We start from the raw sequence: 23,206 nt of genomic DNA on the forward strand, positions 1-23,206 counted from the left end.
CCCATCAGGTATATAAACCACATCTAAACCCGGAGTCATTGCTTGGCTTGTTCCAGTCCTGCACAAGCATCTTCCCTGCATTCACTTTCTGAGTCAACCGGAAACTCTAGCGCTCTAGTCTTTCAAGCCTTTCTGTGATCCTCACTCTATTTACATCTCCAATGTCACACATTTAGAGCTAGGATTCAACTTCCTCTTGTAGCTTCTTGCTCCTCAGCCTTTTGCCTTCCTCCGGATTCCAGTTGAAGAACCTAATTCTAGGCTAAGTACTGTTTCTCCGGTTAGGGCGCACTCCATAGTTCAGTTTTGAGTATTGTCCATGACTGAGTTCCTTTGAGGATATCAACCTGTCTTGGAACATGGACATTGTGTTCCTATGTTACCTTGTGGCCACTCCGATCATTTGACTCTGCACTGAAGGTCTTCATGTTTGTATTCCCAACAAGATTTTTGTATTACAAAATCGTAAATCCTGAATGCATAATTGTGGTTCTCAAATTTTTGAATAGACCCTTCTATTATTGGACATTCTGCGGAGCACTAGAAAACTTTGTTTTTTCCTTTTGAATTTGTATCTGATCTCAAGCATTATTTATGATGAATGCTGTAAGTATTATTGTTGAAAATAACAGTTTAAACACCATATGCTAAGAACTGTTAGTAAACTACAGACCCAGTGACTCAAGTCTATCTTTTTCTTGTTTTATGCCAACCCCCTTTCCCCTCAGAGGCAGTTAGTGAATTAAGGTTGTTGTTACTTGATTTCATTCACTGCCTTGTTCGGAATCAGATCAGTGCATGAAATAATCTGTTAATTTTGAGAGTGTTTTAGAAATGAAAGTGGAATGACGCTTGCTGGTGATATCTTTGTGGCAGTTGGCTAGTTGTGTGTGTGTAGTGGCAACTGGCTGGTGGTGCATTTGTAGTGGCAGTTGGCTGGTGATGTGTGCACTAGTGGCTGGCTGGCAATGTGTGTGTGTGCTAGAAGTTGCCTGGTGTGTGTGTGTGTACTGATGGTTGGCTGCCGATTTGTGTGTATTAGCAGTTGACTTGTGGTATGTGTACTGGCAGATGGCTGGTGATGTGTTTTTGTAGTGGTAACCAGCTGGCACAGTGTGTGTATTGGCAGTCAGCTGGCATGCGTATGTAATGGCGGGTGGCTGAACGTATGTGTGTGTGCAAGGGCAGTTGTCTTGAGGTTTGTGCATACTGATGGTTGGCTTGCAGTGTGTGTCTAGTGGAAGCAGGCTGGTAGTGTGTGTGTGTGTGTTTGTAATGCTGGTTGGCTGCCAGTGTGTGTGTGTAGTGATTTCCTGGTGGTGTATAAGTATGTAAGTTAGCTGATGTCTGGGTGTGTAGTGGTGTGATTGGTGTGTCAGTCCTGTATGAGCATGAAAATGAGGGGTCCTTGAAAGACAATATTTGTTGATGTAAGAGTTGCATTTTAGTGAGCTCATAAAACCTAGTAAATCGAGACATTTCTGAAACTAGACACCCAGGTGAGTCCAGGGTGGTGTGACTTGCGTGGATACTCCTAGTTTGTTGTAACTCATAAGGGCCTGCAAACCCCAAACTTTGGCAAACAAATATAGGTGGTCATTACAACCCTGGCGGTTGGTGTTAAAGTGGCGGTAAAAATTTTGCAGTTACGTCCATGGCGGAAACCGCCAACAAAGACAGCCACTTTAACACTCCGACCGCCATGGCGGTACAAACAAACAGCGCGGTGGTCACCGCCAACAGACAGGCGGAGGACAAAGTACCGCCACAGTCTCACAACAGGCCAATCCGCCACCTTTTCCGGGGTGGATTCACTGCGGATAAAAACACGGCGGAAACAGGATTCCGAAGGGAAAACGCTCACCTCTACACACCTGACGAGGAACTAGGACACCATGGACCCGGAACTCCAAATTCTCCCTGCGATTGTCTTCCTGCTCCTCTACCAGGAGCACGAACGCTGGCGGTGAAACCAAGGTGAGTACTGCACCTACGACACAGGGGAGGGAAAAAAAAGGGGGACACACACGCACACCCCCACCTCCACCCACACCCACGACAACACACACACTAATACATATTGATACATCACAGTTACACCCCCCAAACCCCCCCGGAAGAATGCAAAGACAATAGAAAATGAGTGTAACCATTGTAATATAATAAAATCAAGTAGGCAAAAATATATATATACACATTAACAAAATATACACCAAGCATAGTAGTCCAGGTAGTGCTCCAATTAAGTCTGTGGAACACTGGGCCCACACGGTATGGGCGAGGCCCCCAAAAGATCCCCGACCATGACGGAGAGAACACTGCAGGGGCATCAGAGAGCAAGAAAACAGGCACCTCAGGGTGAGGGAGAGGGGGGGCACCTCAGCCGCTTGAGTGCACAACACCAAATCCACAAGAGGGCCACATGCCCACTGTTCAATCCTGGGGAGTGCAAAGCCACAGTCTCTCAAGTCTTTCCAGTGGGTAGGTTGCCCACTGCCATATCCTGGGGAGTTCAAAGCCACAGTCTCTCAAGTCTTTCCAGTGGGTGGGTTGCCCACTGCCATATCCTGGCGAGTGCAAAGCCACAGTCTCTCAAGTCTTTCCAGTGGGTGGGTTGCCCACTGCCATATCCTGGGGAGTGCAAAGCCACATTCTCTCAAGTCTTTCCAGTGGGTGGGTTGCCCACTGTTCCATCCTGGGGAGTGCAAAGCCACAGTCTCTCAAGTCTCTACAGTGGGTAGGTTGCCCACTGTTCCATTCTGGGGAGTGCAAAGCCACAGTCTCTCAAGTGGATAACAGTCTCCACTGGTTCTGGAGGGGGCCTTGTGCCCAGAGTGCTTCATCCTGCTAAGGACAGAGGTAGTGAATGGATCTCTCCACTGGTTCTGGAGGGGGCTTGGTGCTCAGAGTGCTTCATCCTGCTAAGGACAGATGTAGTGGATGGATCTCTCCACTGGTTCTGGAGGGGGGCTGGTGCCCAGAGTGCTTCATCCTGCTAAGGACAGAGGTAGTGGATGGATCTCTCCACTGGTTTTGGAGGGGGCCTGGTGCCCAGAGTGCTTCATCCTGCTAAGGACAGAGGTAGTGGATGGATCTCTCCACTGGTTCTGGAGGGGGCATGGTGCCCAGAGTGCTTCATCCTGCTAAGGACAGAGTTAGTGGATGGATCTCTCCACTGGTTCTGGAGGGGGCATGGTGCCCAGAGTGCTTCATTCTGGCTGTGACGGACTCAGTAGCGTCAGTGCCCTTGGCGCTCATGGGCCAGCGGTGCTTGAGACGGCTGTGCCCTGTTCAGCGGTGTTTGAGACGGCAGTGCCCTGTTCATCGGTGCTTGATACGGCGGTGCCCTGTTCAGCGGTGCTTAAGACAGCGGTGCCCTGTTCAGCGGTGCTTGAGACTGTGGTGCCCTGTTCAGCGGTGCTTGATACGGCGGTGCCCTGTTCAGCGGTGCTTGAGACAGCGGTGCCCTGTTCAGCAGTGCTTGAGACAGCGGTGCCCTGTTCAGCGGTGCTTGATACGGCGGTGCCCTGTTCAGCGGTGCTTGGGGCGGGGGGCTCCTTTGCAGTGACTCAGCTGCTGGCGGTCCTTCATGGCCCAGCGGGGCTTGTGCTGGTGGTCCTCTCTGTCCCAGCGGGGCTTGTGCTGTCGGACCTCTCTAGCCCAGCGGGGCTTGTGCTGGCGGTCCTCTCTGTCCCTGCGGGGCTTGTGCTGACGCTCCTTCATGGCCCAGCAGGGCTTGTGCTGGCGGTCCTCTCTAGCCCAGCGGGGCTTGTGCTGACGGTCCTCTCTAGCCCAGCGGGGCTTGTGCTGGCGGTCCTCTCTAGCCCAGCGGGGCTTGTGCTGGCGGTCCTCTCTGTCCCAGCTGGGCTGGTGCTGGCGATGGCCTCCTGGGCAGCAGAGCTGGTGCTGGTGGTGGCCTCCTGGTCAGCTGGGCTGGCGGCGGTGGCCTCCTGGGCAGATGGGCTGGTGGCGGTGGCCTCCTGGGCAGATGGCTGGTGGCGTTGGCCTCCTGGGCAGATGGGCTGGTGGCGGTGGCCTCCTGGGCAGATGGGCTGGTGGCGGTGGTCTCCTGGGCAGATGGGCTGGTTCTGGCGGTGGCCTCCTGGGCAGATGGGCTGGTGGCGGTGGCCTCCTGGGCAGATGGGCTGGTGGCGGTGGCCTCCTGGGCAGATGGGCTGGTGGCGGTGGCCTTCTGGGCAGCGGGGATGATGGCGGTCTTCTCCGCCGTGCTGCTCTTCCCAGACTTGCTGAGTTTCTTGTGCCCCTTCCCCACCTTGGAAGGTGTCGCAGCTGACTCCACACTCCCACCTGTACCCCTGGGAGCGGCTTTGGTGGCTGGAGTCTTCCCCCTCTCCTGCCGGGCACTGGCCAACTTCTGATGCTTCACAGGTGGGGGACTGTCTGTGCTGTGGCTCCGTGCCACACTGGCTGCCCTGGTGGACGGTGCACTCCAGATTCCGGTGACTACAGTCACCACTGGTCCCGGAGATGTTGTGGCTGAGGTGCTAGTTCGGGACCTAGGAGAAGGACGGGGTGGAGGAGGTGTGGAAAAGAGGTCAAGGTTGGACAGGAAAAGTTGTTTGGAGAAACTGGGACGGGTAGCTGGAGGGGGTTTGGGAGTGGAGGAAGAGGTTGTGATTGTAGGAGGTGTTCGTTTGCTGACTTTGGGTGAAGGTGCATGCGCTGGAGGCTGTCGTGAGGTGGATGGCTGTTGGGTGGGTGTGTGTCTGCGTTTGTGTATCTTGGGAGGGGGCATCACAGACACACTGGGAGAGGACACAGGGGATGTGTGAATGGTAGTGGGGTGGTGACAGCACGTGAGTGGGGTGTGGTGGTGGGTGTGCTGGTGATGGTAGTAGTGGCTGTAGAGGTAGTGCATGCAGGTGTGAGTGTAGACGAGCCTGGGAGGGAGGAGGGAGACGAGGAGGAGGGGGACACAGTGGAGGCAGTGTATGGTGGTGTGTCTGCATGTGTGTGATGCTTGCGTGAGTGCCTGTGGGATGTGTGGTGCTTATGTTTGCCTGAGCTTCCCTTGTGTATTGACGTGTGTGCATGCTGGTCTAGAGGTGTGCTTGGGATAGGCTGGGGTACAGGGGATTGGGTCTGGGTGGAGGAAGTTGGAGGGGGGAGGCTAGACACAGGGACAATGGCTGCCATCAGTGCTGAGGCCAGAGTCTGAAGAGCTCGCTGAAGGGCCGCCTGACCAGAATGAATGCCCTCCAGGAATGCATTTGTTGCAACTGCCTTTCTACACCCTGGATGGCATTCAAAATGGTAGACTGCCCAACAGTGAAGGACCTGAGGAGGTCAATGGCCTCCTCACTGAGGGCAGCAGGGGTGACTGGGGCAGGGCCTGAGGTGCCTGGGGAGAAGGTGATGCCCACCCTCCCGGGTGAGCGGGCATGGGGCAAAGGCTGAGGGTCTGTTGGGAGGGTGGTGCTGGAAGGGAGCTCCCATCAGAGGACGAGTCTGTGTCACTGGTCTCAGCTCCTGTCCCCGCCGTGGAGCTCCTGTCACCCTCCGTCCCACTGGTGAAGTCTGATTCCATAGTGTGGCCCTCCATGGCCATGTGGGATGCAGCCCCCTCGTGCTCCGGTGCCACTGCTCCTCTGCCTGATGATGCTAATGCACACAAGGACAGGGAGACCACAAAAAGGGGGGGACGACAGAAGAAAGACATGTTGAGTGCATGCATTACCGCTACAGTTGGCGGACACGACAGGCACAGAAGCCCCCTGCACTACGCCGTGCTCTTGGGCTCCACTGTTCAATTCCTGGGAAATGGCCTACTAGGCTATGGACGACATCTGCACACATGGATGACACAGGGGCATGACTAGGTGTAGTTGGCACTCTGCAGAGGTGCGGTGGGGTGCCACATGGCCTGCCTTACGGAGGGACCTTGCCTACGGAACTCGCCCTGGCCTAGGGAAACCCACAGCCCACCTCCCCCACCCAGATCCCTCCTCTGCGCACAAAACCAGCAGAATGAGAGTGTACTCACCCCCTTGTGGCTGCTGTGATGCCCTCAAGCGCCCATCCAACTCTGGGTACGCCACCGGCAGGATCCTGAAAATCAGGGGGGTCATGGAGCGACGGGCACACCTCCCAAGGTGGGAGGCCATCCCCAGCTGAGCATCTGCTGTCTTCTTGCTCCAGCGGCGGATGTCCTCCCATCTTTTCTGGCAGTTGGTGCTCCGTCTGTGGTAGACCCCCAGGGTCCGGACGTCCTTGGCAATGGCTCGTCAAATATATTTTTTCTGGTCGGCGCTGACCTACATGAGTTGTACAGGGGGAAGAGAAACTTATTACCAACTGCACCGTCAAAGTGATTGGCCCCCATCCCTACCCTTCCCATGTGGCACATGCACTCACCGTCGTTTCATGCACGCCGCACTCTCCCCCTTCCTTCTTACATCCACCCCTCTCCACACAGGCATAGCCCACACAGCATGCTCCCAGTGTACTTACCTGTTTGTCTGGAGGACCGTAGAGTAGCGTGTACTGGGGGAGGACCCCATCCACGAGTTTCTCCAACTCCTCCGATGGGAAGGCAGGGGCCCTTTCCCCAGACACTCGAGCCATTGTCTCTTCCAGACCGAGGTCACAGCAGCACTTGCAGTGTAGGTCCTCTCCTGTCGAAGATCAGGTATCAAGTGATTGAACAGATAGAAAATGGTGGTCACATCCGCGACGGTGCGTACTGTCACCGCTGGCGCACATCGTCATTGGCTCCTGGGACCCATAGGGTCCAATGTTAATCATCTTCGACCGCCTACCGCGACGGTGTACAACGCCAGCGCAGTTGCCTCACATCCCATTGTCCCACTTTACAGGTCAGGCAGCAGCCATTTCAGGGGCCCACATGGCTTCATTTTCAACTGCGTCACACATACCTAGGCATAGACTCAACACACATACAGGCCACTTTTTAGATTATGATTGGTGTTCTTTGTAAGCTGTTGGTACTTACCTCTGAGTTGTTTGACTCCGCTGGGACATGTGTGGAGATGGCGGCATCCTCCGGTGTACCGACCGTTGGTGGACCTGTCGACAATGGAGGAAAGACATGTGATAATCACATACAGGCTTGACCGTGCCACAATCCAGGAACTGTGTACCCAGTTGGAGCCAGACCTGATGTCAGCTAGCCGCCATCCCACAGGAATCCCCCCTCAAGTGCAGGTGCTGTAAGTACTCCATTTCCTTGCAAGCGGGTTCTTTCAAACAACAGTGGCCATAGCATCAGGGATGTCCCAGCCCATGTTTTCCACCGTGTTGTCCAGAGTGTTGTCTGCCCTGCTGAAACACATGCGGAGCTACATCGTTTTCCCTCAGGTGGAGGATTTGCCTACAGTGAAAGGTGATTTCTATGCCCTGGGACATATCCCCAACATCATAGGTGCCATTGATGGGACACATGTGGCTTTGGTACCCCCCCACAGGAGTGAACAGGTGTACGGAAACCAGAAGAGTTATCATTCGATGAATGTACAGATGGTATGTTTGGCCAACCAGTACATCTCCCATGTGAATGCAAAGTTCCCTGGCTCAGTGCATGATGCCTACATCCTGCAGAATAGCAGCATCCCTTATGTGATGGGTCAACTCCACAGGCACCGTGTGTGGCTATTAGATGAGCACCTGGAAGCTAGTCAGTGGGAATGGCTGTCTGGGTCTGGGGATATCCCTCCAGGTTAGTGTGTGTCTAACAGTTGTCCCTCGCCATTTGTAGGTGACTCTGGTTACCCCAACCTGTCATGGCTACTGACCCCAGTGAGGAATTCCAGGACAAGGGCAGAGGAATGCTACAATGAGGTCCATGGGCGAACTAGGAGGGTGATCGAGCGGACCTTCGGCCTCCTGAAGGCCAGGTTCAGGTGCCTCCATATGACAGGTGGATCCCTATTCTACTCACCAAAGAGGGTGTGCCAGATCATCGTGGCCTGCTGTATGCTTCACCACTTGGCTTTGCGATGACAGGTGCTTTTTCTGCAGGAGGATGGTCCAGATGGCGGTGTTGTTGCAGCTGTGGAGCCTGTGGACAGTGATGAGGAGGAAGCAGAGGAAGAAGACATTGACAACAGGGACTCAGTTATCCAGCAATATTTCCAGTGACACACGGGTGAGAAAACATTCCTGCCTACTACAAGTACTTTCACACTTCTACCTCTATCCTGTCTGTTGATTTCAACCTGTATATGGTCACTGAGTTGTCACTTTCCCTTACAATTTCACAGATCTGGGTCCCACAGTGTGACATCTGCTTTGATTCCTCATGGACTAGAGCTGTGTGACATAGGTATGTTGACATTACAAATGAAAGAGCTTTTTGCCACAGTAATTGCTAATACAGTATTCCAAAATCACAGACTGACTCCAGATTGTTTTGTGCTTTAAGGGTGTTTATTTTAGTGCTCAAAATTGGAGGGGGTAGCAAAATGGTGAGGGGTGATGGCGGACGAATGTCCATTGCAGAGTCCAGTCTATTAGTCTCACAGGTGCATTGCCCAAATGGGCATAGGAAGTGGAGCTGGGGCAGTTTAAGGATGGGCAGGGTGACAAAGTGGGACAGTAGGATGACAATCAGGGTTGTCTCATTTCTTGGTGGGGGTCTTGGCATCGTTCTCTGTCTTGTTCCTGGATCTCAGGGACCGTTTGCGAGGTGGTTCTCCCTCTGCAGGGTGTGGGGTGCTGGTCCTGTGGCGGTGCCTCCTGTGTCCACTAGTGCCGGCGGAGGTGGTGGGCAGTTCATCATCCAGGCTAGTGTCAGGGGCCCCTTGTTGTGCCACAGTGTCCCTCCTGGTGTTGTGTACTTCCTTCAGCACCCCTACGATGGTGCCAAGGGTGGAATTGATGGTTCTGAGTTCCTCCCTGAAGCCCATATACTGTTCCTCCTGCAGGCACTGGGTCTCCTGAATCTTGGCCAGTACCGTTGCCATCATCTCCTGGGAGTGGTGGTAGCCTCCCATAATGGAGGAGAGGGCCTCGTGGAGAGTGGGTTCCCTGGGCCTGTCCGCTCCTGTTGCACAGCAGCCCTCCCAGTTCCCCTGTGTTCCTGGGCCTCCGTCCCCTGGACCGTGTGCCCACTGCCACTGCCCCCAGGTCCTTGTTGTTGTTGGGGTGGTGGGTTAGCCTGGGTTCCCTGTAGTGGTGGACACAATGCTGATTGATGTGTTCTGGGGACAGAGGTATGGGCCCGCTGGGTGGGTGCTGTGCTGGTGTTTCCAGAGGGGGGAAGCTCTGTAGTGGCCTGTGACTGTGTGATGGGAACTGACTGTCCTGAGGTCCCCGATGGGCCGGGCTGGTCACCTAGATCCAGTTGGACAGTGGTCCTGTCGTCACTGTGGGCCTCTTCGGTTGGTGGTGTGGACACGTGTGGACCCTCCTGTCCAGTGACGTTGGGTAGGGGTCCTGCAGGGGTATAAAAGGATGTTTATTACATCTGTGTGTGGCATGGTGTGCAATAGGTGGCTGACCGTGTACCCCAGTGCTTGCATTCCTGTGTGGGACCTTGTGTGATGATGGTTTAGGGGGTGTATGGGTATGTGCAGTGGGCATGCTTTAGTGATGTGTGTCCATGCTTTGTTGTTGCATGCAGGGCTTGGGGTTAGGATGTGTGATTTGTGATGTTGGGACATTTGTGAGGAGTTAGAGTGATGGTGGTGAGGGTGGGGGTATGTGCTGGCATGCAGGTAGGATGGGGGATGTAATAGTTAAGATTTGGCTTACCAGAGTCCATTCCTCCACCTACTCCTGCGAGGCCCTCCGGATGCAGAATCGCCAAGACCTGCTCCTCCCATGTTGTTAGTTGTGGGGGAGGAGGTGGGGGTCCGCCGCCAGTCCGCTGAACCGCCAGGTGGTGTCTTGAGACCACAGAACGCACCTTCCCCTGTAGGTCGTTCCACCTCTTCCTGATGTCCTCCCGATTTCTTGGGTGCTGTCCCACTGCGTTGACCCTGTCCACTATTCTTCGCCATAGCTCCATCTTCCTTGCAATTGAGGTGTGCTGCACCTGTGATCCGAATAGCTGTGGCTCTACCCAGACGATTTCCTCCACCATGACCCTGAGCTTCTCCTCCGAGAACCTGGGGTGTCTTTGCCGTGCCATGGGGTGGTGTAGGTGATGTGTGGGGTGGTGTGTGGGGTGATAAGTGTGCTGATATGTAGTGGTGTGTAGTGTGAGGTGTGTGGAAGTTATGTGGGTGATGGTGTTGTGTGCCTGTGGATGCTAGTATTGTTGATGGGGGTGTCTCTCTCTGGCCTTCGTTCATGATTTTTGGTCGTAGGGGTTTGTGGGTGATGTGGGTGTGTGTTTTATATTGTATTGGGTGTGTGGGAGTGGTGTGTGTATGTGCATCAGATGTGTGTATTTCGAATTGTCCAATGTGGCTGTGTTTTGTAAATGTGTGTGTATTTTGAGCGCAGCGGTGTGTACCGCCAATGGAGTACCGCGGTTGAAAGACCGCCGAGTGGATTCGTGTGTCGTGATAGTGTGGGCGTATTTCTGTTGGCGTGACGGTGGAGGTTTTGTTTTCGCCAGTTTATCACTGACCTTTGCTGGGGCGGACTTGTGGGGTGTCTTAATTTTGGCGGATTCCGTGCTGTGGGTCATAATGGCTGTGGCGGTTTTCCGCGGCAGTGTGTTGGCGGTGTTCTGCACGGCAGTATGCGGCTTTTACCGCCAATGTTGTAATGACCACCATAGTGTCTACACATTTCTGTGAGCCAAAGTTCTAGATTCTGTGAGAACCTACAAAATTTCTTCCACCTGACATTCCCACACTTGTCCTGATAAAAAATGTTGCCCCACTTATGTGGCTTGGACTAATGTCCATGAAAGAAACTGATCAAACCGGAGGACATGCCAAGATGATTTCTGGTTTGCATGGATCCAGTTTGATATGTTCCTGTCACATGAACTAGGCACACCCTCCTAAATGGGGTACTCTGTTTATAAGGAGACGTGTAGGAGCACCGGGTGGTAAGAATTGTATGGATACATGCAGAGTCTATAATGTTTCCTCCCAGACATGTGAGGAAAGTGTGTCCCTTTAGCTAAAGCTTGAGGTTTGCAAGGGCTTCTGGCTAAAGAAACTACATAAGATGCATGCAAGTCATACCACCCTGGACTCCGCTATGTATCTAGTGCCAGCCCAGAGTGTAGACCCATATCTATGAGGACAAACAAAACCACTTTGCTTGGCTTTTCATGGCCTCGTAGATATGGTGTAAGGCAACGCAGCACAATTCACTGAGTTACCTTGCACTCTGCACGCAGGGCGTTCCATGGGTATTGTGGGGGGTTTCCTATGCAACACCTATAGGTGTTGACACATTTTCCAGATTTCCAAGGCAATGTAAACCTGTGAATGCGTCAAAACCGTATGCCTCCCCAGGGCAGACACAAAGAGGAGCAATATCTTAATTTCTCTAAGTTTTCTCCTAGCATTCTGCAGCACACATAGAAAAGGAAAATGCCCTCATGGATTGTTTTTGTGCAGAAAAGTGCCCCTTCCTGCACAAAACAATCCTGCAAGCAAGGGTGCCTTTATTGGCACTAGGTAGCAAAATGTGCACCAGCGTAGGGAGGAAGGACAGAAATATAACGTATTTAGTAAATAAGGTGCATTTTTGCCCTTTCCCTGTGGTGCAGGGCAGCACAGCAAAGTCACTTGTTCTGCCTCCCTGCAGCAAATATTTGTAAATATGCCCCCTAGTTTTCAGAAATATATGGGTTTGGTAGGTTTCCCTGAATGGTGGCTGACCCCAGGCCTAAAATCCACAGCTACCCACATTGCAAAAAAAGGTTTGGGTTTGAGCAGAACATTTTTATCTGCCCATTTTTCTTTTTGGGCCCTTTCCTGTTGAAGGTGTTAGGCCCATTCACACAATTGGGGGGTACTGTTTTTATTGGGACTAGTGTGGGAAGGCTTAGTGGTAGAAAAGTTGTGTTTGTGCATCCCCACAGATATTGGAAAGTTCCCTCACAGAACCTGGGGGGGGTGCGTTTTTAGCTAAAGTTTGAGGTTTGCAAGACAACTCATGAGATCCATACAAGTCATACAATGCTGGACTCCCTGGGCTGTCTAGTTTTCAGAAATGTCTGAGTTTGGTATGTTTGCCTTGAAGGCAGCTGAGCCCAGGCCCAAAGAATAATTTGATCTGTCTATGTAGTATTTTGGGGCTTTTCCAATTACAGGGAAGGTGGTAGGAATTTGTGGATCCCCATAGAGTCTTGACCTTGTTCTGATAGAAATGCAAGGATGTGTGTGTTTTTGCCAATGTTTGAGGTTTACAAGGGCATTTGTTAAAAACAAAACAAAGTGAGAGCCACACATGTCACATTACCTTGGACTCCCCTGGCAGTCTAGTTTTCAGAAATGTCTATGTTTTCCTTGGGTGGTGGCCAAGCCCAGTCCCAAAATCCATAGCTAACTACATTGCAAAAAATGGGTTGGTTTAGAGTGGGAAAGTTTGTTATGTCCATGTTGCATTTTGGGTCCTTTCCTGTTACAGGCACCAGGCCTAGCCACACAACTGAAGGTACCATTTTAATAGGACCAGTGTGTGAACGCACGATGAACGGAAGTTTATTGTTCCTGTAGAATCTGGAACTTACACTCACAGAACTGTGAGAAAAATGTGTGTTGTTATATTTGAGGTGTGCAAAGGCTGCTGGGTAAACAAACGTCATGAGATCCACACAAGCCACTCCATGCTGGACTCTCCTCTAGTTGTCAGAAATGTTTGGGTTCAGTAGTTTTTCCCGGATAGAGGCTGATCCCAGTCTCTAAATCCACAGCTACCCATTTTGCAAAAAAGGGTCATTTTGAGTGGAAAATGTTGATCTGTCCATGTTTATTTGGGGTCTTCCCTGTCAAACGCTCTAGGCCTAGCCACACAAGTAGAATACAGTTTTTGATGGAAGATATGTGAAATGCTGGGTGGTGAATATTATGTGAATGCCCAAAGTTTCAGACAGGTTTTCACACAGAAATGTGAGTACAATTTTGTTTAGCCAAAGTTTAAGGTTTGCAGGGTCATGTGAGTAGCACACTTTATCAGATCCACACAATTCACACCATCCGGAAGTCCACTGGGGCCAGGTAGATTTCCCTGGATGGAGACACAGCTAGGGCCCGATTTCCACAGCTTCCCATAATGTAACAAAACATAGATTTTTAATCTATGAAATGTTAAGTGTTCATGTGATGTTTTGGGGTGTTTTGTGCCGCAGCCACAAGGCCCAGCCACACAAGTGGGATACCATTCTTATTGGAGACATGTAGAAACATATTAGAGTAGGAGATTTCTTATTACTAGTTGTTGTTTGCTGTATATGTTAATACTAATTGGATTTCTTTGTATGTTTATCATCCAAATGTAATCATGTGTGAATTTTGCTAAATGCCCTCTAAATCACATGAGGGTATGGTAACCCCAAAGACTAGAATAGTCTATCAGATGTAACAATGTATTGCTTTTATATCTCTCTCATCAAGATAACAAATTACACATAAAAGTTATTACCAATTGATACATTTTCCTACTTTTTTTCCTTATTTTAATTTTGATGATTAGTTTTTTTAGAACACTTTGAAGGATCTACACAAATGACCCCTTACTGACTCTGGGATATGTCAAAAAGGGATTATTATGCTATGGGAAAATTATTAGCATTCAAGTGGTTAAAATACCAGAGAATGACACATACATCAAGTCCAGAATATCATGACATATAAAACATTGTGTCAAAAATATAGGGGGTCATTACAACCCTGGTGGACGGTGTTAAAGCGGCGGTAAAACCGCCAACAGGCCGGCGGTAAAAAAATTGGAATTATGACCCTGGCGGAAACCGCCAACAAAGACAGCCACTTTAACACTCAGACCGCCACGGCGGTACAGACAAACAGCGCAGCAGTCAACGCCAACAGACAGGTGGAGGACAATGTACCGCCCACAGTATCACAACCTACAAATCCGCCACCTTTTCCGGGGCGGATTCACCGCGGATAAAAACACAGCGGAAACAGCCATTTCAAAGGGAAAACGCTCACCTCTACACACTCCACGAGGAACGAGGGCACCATGGAGCCGGAACTACATATACTCCCTGCGATAGTCTTCCTGCTCCTATACGAGGATCATCAACGCCGGCGGGGAAGACCACGGTGAGTACTGCACCTACGACATAGGGGAGGCAAAAACACAGAGACACACACAACCAACATCCCAAACCCCACCCGACCCTCACCCACTACAACACACACACCAATGCATATCTATACATTACAGTAACAACCCCCAACCCCCCCCCGGAAGAATGCAAAGACAAAAGGAAATGAGTTGAACCATTGTAATATATCAAAATACAGTAAGCAAATATATACATATATATATACACATTAAACAAAATATACACCACGATTAGTAGTGCAGGTATTGCACCATTCATTGTCGGTGGACCACTGGGCCCAAAATGCATGGGTGAGGCCCACACAAGATACCCGATCAAAACGGAGAGAACACTGCAGGGGCATCAGATAGAAATACAACAGGCACCTCAGGGGGAAGGGAAGGGGGGGCACCTCAGCCGGATGAGTGCACGACGCCAGATCCACGAGGGGGCTCCATGACCATTGATGTATCCTGGGGAGTGCAGAGCCACAGTCTCTCAAGTCTCCCAAGTGGGTGGGTTGCCCACTGTACCATCCTGGGGAGTGCAAAGCCACAGTCTCTCAAGTCTCTGCAGTGGGTGGGTTGCCCACTGTACCATCCTGGGGAGTGCAAAGCCACAGTCTCTCAAGTCTCCCAAGTGGGTGGGTTGCCCACTGTACCATCCTGGGGAGTGCAAAGCCACAGTCTCTCAAGTGGATAACAGTCTCCACTGGTTCTGGAGGGGGCTTTGTGCCCAGAGTGCCCCATCCTGCCAAGCACTGAGGAAGTGGATGCAAGTCTCCACTGGTTCTGGAGGGGGCTTTGTGCCCAGAGTGCTTCATCCTGTGCAGGACAGACGGAGTGGATGCAAGTCTCCACTGGTTCTGGAGGAGGACTGGTGCCCAGAGTGCAGCACACACCCCGTGACAGTCCCAGTTGCATCACTGCCCCTGCATTCCATGGCGGTCTTTGCCCTGTTCAGCGGTCCCTGACCTGTTCAGCGGTGCTTGAGTTGCCAGTGTCAGAACTGTTCAGCGGTGCATTCCATGGCGGTCTTTGCCCTGTTCAGCGGTCCCTAGCCTGTTCAGCGGTGCTTGAGTTGCCAGTGTCAGACCTGTTCAGCGGTGGATTCCATGGCGGTCTTTGCCCTGTTCAGCGGTCCCTGGCCTGTTCAGCGGTGCTTGAGTTGCCAGTGTCAGACCTGTTCAGCGGTGCATTTCATGGCGGTCTTTGCCCTGTTCAGCGGTCCCTGGCCTGTTCAACGGTGCTTGCCAAGGCGGTCCTTCATTGCCCAGCAGGGCTGTGGCTGGCGGTCCTTCATGGGTCAGCTGGGCTGTGGCTTGTGGGGCCCTCCTGGCCAGCTGGGCTGTGGCTGGCTGTGGCCTCCTGGCCAGTGATGATGGGGCTGGCCTCCTGGGCAGTGACTCTGGTGGTGGCCTCCTGGCCAGTGACGATGGGGCTGGCCTCCTGGGCAGTGACTCTGGTGGTGGCCCCCTGACCAGTGACGATGGGGCTGGCCTCCTGGGCAGCGGGGATGATGGCGGTCTTCTCCGCCGTGCTGCTCCTCCCAGACTTTGGAGATTTCTTCTGCCCCTTCCCCACCTTGGGAGGAGTCACAGCTGAGTCCACACTCCCCCCGGGACCCTTGTGAGTGTCTTTGCTGGCTGGAGTCTTCCCCCTCTCCCGCCGGGCACTGTCCAACTACTGGTGCTTCACAGGGGGTGGACTGGCTGTGCTGTGGCTCTGTGCCACACTGGCTGTAACAACAGGCACCACTGGTCCCGGAGATTTTTTGGCTGAGGTGCTAGTACGGGACCTATGAGTTGGAAGGGGGGGTGGGAAATAGGTTAAGGGGGGACATGAAAAGTTGTTTGGAGACACTGGTACGGGTAGATGGAGGGGGTTTGGGAGTGGAGGAAGAGGTGGTGGTTGTAGGAGGTGTAATTTTTGTCGATTTGGGTGCAGGTGCACGGGCTGGAGGCTGTTGTAAGGTGGATGGCTGATAGGTGGGTGTGTGCCTGCATTTGTGTATCTTCGGAGGGAGCGTCACAGACACACTGGTTGAGGACACAGGGGACCGGTAAATGGTAGTGGGGGTGGTGAGTGCACGTGAGCGGGGTGTGGTGGTGGGTGTGCTGGTGCGGGACGTTGTGGCTGTAGTGGTAGTGCATGCAGGTGTGAGTGTAGACGAGACTGGGAGGGAGGAGAGAGACGAGGAGGAGGGGGACACAGTGGAGGCAGTGGATGGTATGTGTATGATGCTTGCATGAGTGCCTGTGGGATGTGTGGTGCTTATGTTTGCCTGAGCTTCCCTTGTGTGGTGAGGTGTGTGCAGGCTGGTCTAATGGTGTGCTTGGGATAGGCTGGGGTACAGGGTCTTGGGTCTGGGTGGAGGAAGTTGGAGAGGGGAGGCTAGACACAAGGACAATGGCTGCCATCAGTGCTGAGGCCAGAGTTTGCAGGGTTCGATGAAGGGCAGCCTGACCAGAATGAATGCCCTCCAGGAATGCATTTGTGTTGCAATTCCCTTTCTACACCCTGGATGGCATTCAAAATGGTTGACTGCCCAACAGTGAGGGACCTGAGTAGGTCAATGGCCTCCTCACTGAGGGCAGCAGAGGTGACTGGTGCAGGGGCTGAGGTGCCTGGGGCAAAGGTGATGCCCACCCTCCTGGGTGAGCGGGCACGGGGCACACGCTGAGGGGCTGCTGGGAGGGCGGTGCTGGTAGGGCGGGTGGCGGCTGTACCTGTAGAAGTGGGGGGCACAGATTTTGCCGCCACCACAAGGGAGCTTCCATCGGAGGTCGAGTCCGTGTCGCTGGTTGCAGATCTTGTGACCGCCGTGGTGCTCCCCTCGCCCTCCGTCCCACTGGTGTATTCTGAGGCCATTGTGTGGCCCTCCATGGCCATGTGGGATGCAGGTCCCGCCTGCTCCGGTGCCACAGTACCTCCGCCTGATGATGCTGATGCACACAAGAACAGGGAGACCACAAAAAGGGGGGGACGACAGAAGAAAGACAGGTTGAGTGCATGGCTTACCGCTACCGTTGGCGGACAATACAGACACAGCAGCCCCCTGCACTACGTCGCGCTGTTGGGCTCTACAGATGCAATTCCTGGGATATGGCCTACATGTCTATGGACGACATCTGCACACATAGATGACACAGGGACATGAATACCTGTACTTGGCACTCTACAGAGTTGGGGTGGGGTGCCACATGGCCTGCATTACGGAGGGGCCTAGCCTACGGAGCTCGCCCTGGCCTAGGGAAACCCACAACCCTCCTCCCCCACCCAGACACCTTCACTTAAAGCAAAGTCCGCCGAATAATGTTGTACTCACCCCCTTGTGTCTGCTGTGATGCCCTCAAGCGCCCATCCAACTCAGGGTAGGCCACCACCAGTATCCGGAACATAAGGGGGGTCATGGTTCGACGGGCACCCCTCCCCCGTTGGGAGGCCATCCCCAGCTGAGCCTCCGCCGTCTTCTTGCTCCAGCGGCGAATGTCCTCCCATCTTTTCCAGCAGTGGGTTCTCCGTCTGTGGTGGACCCCCAGGGTCCGGACGTCCTTGGCGATGGCATGCCAAATATCCTTCTTCTGGTGGGCGCTGACCTACATGACATGTATAATGGAAGAAGAGAAGTCATTACCAACTGCACCGTCTAAGTGAGTGGCCCACATCCCTACCCTTGCCATGTGACACATGCATTCACAGTCCTTCATGCACGCAGAACTGTGCCCCCTTCATTCTTACAACCAGCCCTCTCCACACAGGCATAGCCCATACAACGTGCTCCCTGTGTACTTACCTGTTGGTCTGGAGGACCATAGAGAAGCGTGTACTGGGGAAGGACCGCGTCCACGAGCTTATCTAACTCCTCTGCAGTGAACGCAGGGGCCCTTTCCCCAGACGCACGAGCCATTGTCTCTTCTAGACCGAGGTTACAGCAGCACTTGCAGTGTAGGTCCTCTCCTGTCGAAGATCAAGTATCGAGTTTTTGAACAGATAGAAAATGGCAGTCACGTCTGCGGCGGTCAGGTCCGCAGCGATGCGTACCATCACCGCCGGCGTACATCGTCATTGGCTCCTGGGACCCATAGGGTCCAATGTTAACCAATGCAGCATTGCGCCACGGACTTCGACCGCCTACCGCGACGGTGTACAACGCCAGCGCAGTTACCTCACATCCCATTGTCCCACTTTAGAGGTCAGGCAGCCGCCATTTCAGGGGCCCACATGGCCTAATTACCAACTGCGTCACACATACCTAGACCTTGTCTCACAACACAAATACAGGCCACATTTTGTGTATGAATGGTTTTCTGTGTAGACTATGGGTACATACCTCTGAATTGTTTGACTCTGTGGTCGCTGTTGCCCTTCCTAGGCACCGTCCGCTGGGACATGTGAGGAGATGACAGAATCCTCCGGTGTACTGACCGCTGGTGGACCTGTCGACAATGGAGGAAAGATGTTTGATCATCACCTACAGGTTTGACCGTGCCACAATCCAGGAACTGTGTGCCCAATTGGAGCCTGACCTGATGTCAGCTATCAGCCATTCCACAGGAATCCCCCCTCAAGTGCAGGTGCTATCAGTGCTCCATTTCCTTGCAAGTGGGTCATTTCAAACTACAGTGGCCATGGCATCAGGGATGTCCCAGCCTATGTTTTCCAACGTGTTGTCCAGAGTGTTGTCTGCCCTGCTGAAACACATGCAGAGCTACATCATTTTCCCTCAGGTGGAGGATTTGCCTACAGTTAAAGGTGACTTCGATGCCCTTGGACATATCCCCAACATCATAGGTGCCATTGATGGGACCCATGTGGCTCTGGTCCCCCCCCACAGGAGTGAACAGGTGTGCAGGAACCAGAACAGTTATCATTCCATGAATGTACAGATGGTATGTTTGGCAGACCAATACATCTCCCAGGTAAATGCTATGTTCCCTGGCTCTGTGCATGATGCCTACATCCTGCAGAATAGCAGCATCCCTTATGTGATGGGTCAACTCCAGAGGCACCGTGTGTGGCTATTAGGGGACTCTGGTTACCCCAACCTGTCATGGCTACTGACCCCAGTGAGGAATCCCAGGCCCAGGCAGAGGGACGCTACAATGAGGCCCATGGGCGGACTAGGAGGGTGATTGAACGCACCTTCGGCATCCTAAAGGCCAGGTTCAGGTGCATCCATATGACAGGTGGTTCCCTATTCTACTAACCAAAGAAGGTGTGCCAGATCATCGTGGCCTGCTGTATGCTTCACAACTTGGCTTTGCGACGACAGGTGCCTTTTCTGCAGGAGGATTGTCCAGATGACGGTGTTGTGGCAGCTGTGGAGTCTGTGGACAGTGATGAGGAGGAAGCAGAGAAGAAGACATTGACAACAGGGACTCAGTTATCCAGCAATATTTCCAGTGACACACGGGTGAGAAAACATTCCTGCCTCCTACAAGTACTTTCACACTTCTACATCTATCCTGTCTGTCGATTTCAACCTGTATATGGTCACTGAGTTGTACATTTCCCTTACGGTTTCACAGGTGTGGTTTCCAACGTGTGTCATGTGCTTAGATTCCTCATGCACTTGAGATGTGTGACAAAGGTATGTTGACATTACATTTGAGAACGCATTTTGTCACTGTTACTGCTAATACACATTTTCGAAATCACAGACTGACTCCAGATTGTTTTGTGCTTCAAGGGTGTTTATTGAAGTGCTAAATATTGGAGGGGGGTTGTAAAATGGTGAGGGGTAATGGTGGAGGAATGTCCATGGCAGAGTCCAGTCTATTAGTCTCACAGGTGCATTGCCCATATGGGCATAGGAAGTGGACCTGGGGTAGTTCCAATATGGACAGGGTTACAAAGTGGGACAGTAGGATGACAATCAGGGTGGTCTCATTTCTTGGCTGGGGTCTTGGCATCGTGCTCTGTCTTGTTCCTGGATCTCAGTGACCAATTGCGGGGTGGTTCTCCCTCTGCAGGGGGTGGGGTGCTGGTGTGGTGGTCCTGTGGCGGTGCCTCCTGTCCACTAGCGCCGGCGGAGGTGGTGGGCAGTTCATCGTCCATGCTAGTGTCAAGGGCCCCTTGGAGTGCCACAGTGTCCCTCCTGGTGTTAAGTATTTCCTTCAGCACCCCTACGATGGTGCCCAGGGCGGAGCTGATGGTTCTGAATTCCTCCCTGAACCCCAAATACTGTTCCTCTTGCATGTGCTGGGTCTCCTGAAACTTGGCCTGGACCGTTGCCATCGTCTCCTGGGAGTGGTAGTATGCTCCCATGATGGAGGAGAGGGCCTCGTGGAGAGTGGGTTCCCTTGGCCTGTCCGCCCCCTGTTGCACAGCAGCCCTCCCAGTTCCCCTGTGTTCCTGTGCCTCCGTCCCCTGGACCGTGTGTCCACTGCCACTGCCCCAGGTCCCTGTTGTTGTTGGGGTGGTGGGTTATCCTGGGTTCCCTGTAGTGGTGGACACACAGCTGATTGACGTGTCCTGGGCACGGAGGTATGGGCCCGCTGGGTGGGTGCTGTGCTGGTGTTACCAGAGGGTGGAAGGTCTGTGCTGGGCTGTGCCTGTGTGAGGGGAACCGACTGTCCCGAGGTCCACGATGGCCCGGGCTGGTCATCTGGATCCAGTTGGACAGAGCTGCTGTCATCACTGTGGGCCTCTTCTGTGGGTGGGGTGGAGATGTCTGGACCCTCCTGTCTGGTGATGTTGGGTAGTGGTCCTGCAGGAGTGTAAAACCATGATTATTGCATATGTGTGTGTCATGGTGTGCAATGGGTGGGTGACCATGTACCCCAGTGCTAGTATTCCTGTGTGGGGGCTTGTGTGATGATGGTTGAGGGGGGTGTTATGGGTATGTGCAGTGGGCATGCTTTAGTGATGGGTGTCCATGTTTTGTTTTGTCATGCAGGGCTTGGTGTTGGGATGGGTGGTTTGTGTTATTAGTACATTTGTAAGGAGTTGGAGTGATAGGGGAGGGGGCGAGGGTGGGGGTCTGTGATAGCATGCAGGTAAGGTGGGGGATATGATAGTTAAGATTTGACTTACCAGAGTCCATTCCTCCACCGACTCCTGCGAGGCCCTCAGAATGCAGAATAGCCAAGACCTGCTCCTCCCATGTTGTTAGTTGTGGGTGAGGAGGTGGGGGGGCTGCGGCCAGTCCGCTGTACCGCGATGTGGTGTCTTGAGACCACGGAACGCACCTTCCCCCGTAGGTCGTTCCACCTCTTCCTGATGTCGTCCCGATTTCTTGGGTGCTGTCCCACTGCGTTGACCCTGTCCACTATTCTTCGCCATAGCTCCATCTTCCTAGCTATGGAGGTGTGCTGCACCTGTGATCCAATTAGCTGTGGCTCTACCCGGACGATTTCCTCCACCATGACCCTGAGCTCCTCCTCCGAGAACCTGGGGTGTCTTTGCCGTGCCATGGGGTGGTGTAGGTGATGTGTGGGGTGGTGTGTGTGGTGATATGTAGTGGTGTGTGCTGTTTTGTGCATGGCAGTTGTGTGGGTGATGGTGTTGAGTGCCTGTGGCTGCTAGTTTGGTGGTGGTGTCTCTCTCTGGCCTTCTCTCTGTAATGGTGGTCGTAGGGGATTGTGGGTGATGTGGGTGTGTGTTTTCTGTTGTATTGGGTGTGTGGGAGTGGTGTGTGTATGTGTATCAGGTGTGTGTATTTCACATTGTCCAATGTGGTGGTGTTTTGGAGATGTGTGTGTATTTTGAGCACAGCGGTGTGTACCGCCAATGGAATACCGTGGTTGAAAGACTGCCGCGAGGATTCGTGGGTCGTGATAGCATGGGCGTATTTCTGTTGGTGTGCCGGTGGAGGTTTTTTTTTCGCCAGTTTATCACTGACCTTTGGTGTGGCGGACTTGTGTGGGTGTCTGAATTTTGTCGGATTTCGAGATGTGGGTTGTAATAGCTGTGGCAGAATTCCGCAGCCTTGGCGGTGTGTTGGCGGTCTTCTGCACGGCGGTAAGCGGCTTTTACCGCCAATGTTGGAATGACCCCCATAGTCACTACAAAAGTATCACGGAATTGAATTAAATATTGTTTTTTTTTTATTTAATATCATTGTTATCATTGTTCTTAACTGATTATTTGTTATGTAATTATTTTGTTTTACATGCAATATGTATTAATGCATTAATGTTTTGGTAAGTATATTTCATACAAATGCTTGTAAAACCTATTTTATATTCATTGTTTTGTACATGTTTTTGTTATTCTTATTTATTATTTTAGTTTTATTGTTCTTTTATTTCTTATTTATATTAAATTGGTATTAAATTGGCATGGGAATTGTATATCTCACCCCTTTGAAGTTCACAGCTTTCCCTTCTTTTGGTTAGACTGGAGAGGTATGAGAAAGTGTATTACTAGTTGGGGTGGATGGTAGTCCACTAGAAACAATAATTTCACTGTTCATATTAGGTCCAGTAATGTGTTATCTTATTTAAACCTGTACTCAGCCCCTGATAGCTATGGCACAGAGCAGTGAGGCTTAACCTATGAAAATGTGTAATGCATTTAGAAGTACCAAATCAAATAAAAAATCAAAGATACAACACAATATAAATCCCACTCAAATTTATAAAAATAGTGAATAATTTAATGAACCAAACCACAATAAAACAACAACAAATCCAATAATGGGACCTGGAGATATTCACTCCTAAGCTTTTACATAAAGATAACACCAAAAAGCATTAAGAGGCAACTTTGGCCATCTGAAGTCAGACTCTGGTTCTCACCAGCCTGGCTGAACTGCTTTTTGTAGTTCAGCCAAGCCGGTGAGACCCAAGAGATAAGCAGCATTCACCCCTCCCTCCTTCTGAAGCCCTAGTGATAGTGAGCTACAGGAGGAGGGAAGGGTGAAGGCTGTGTGTGTCATCCTGCACAGCCTCTGACTTTCACATTTCACTGCCTAATTCATATATTTTCGAGAGGAAAGGGAAAGAGAAAGTCTGAGTCTCTGTATTAAGACACTGAAATGTTGAGAGCAACAGGCCTATAACAGTTCAAATTTGCCACT

The sequence above is a fragment of the Pleurodeles waltl genome, chromosome 2_1 (assembly GCF_031143425.1).
Source record: "Pleurodeles waltl isolate 20211129_DDA chromosome 2_1, aPleWal1.hap1.20221129, whole genome shotgun sequence".
In the NCBI taxonomy this organism is placed as follows: domain Eukaryota; kingdom Metazoa; phylum Chordata; class Amphibia; order Caudata; family Salamandridae; genus Pleurodeles; species Pleurodeles waltl.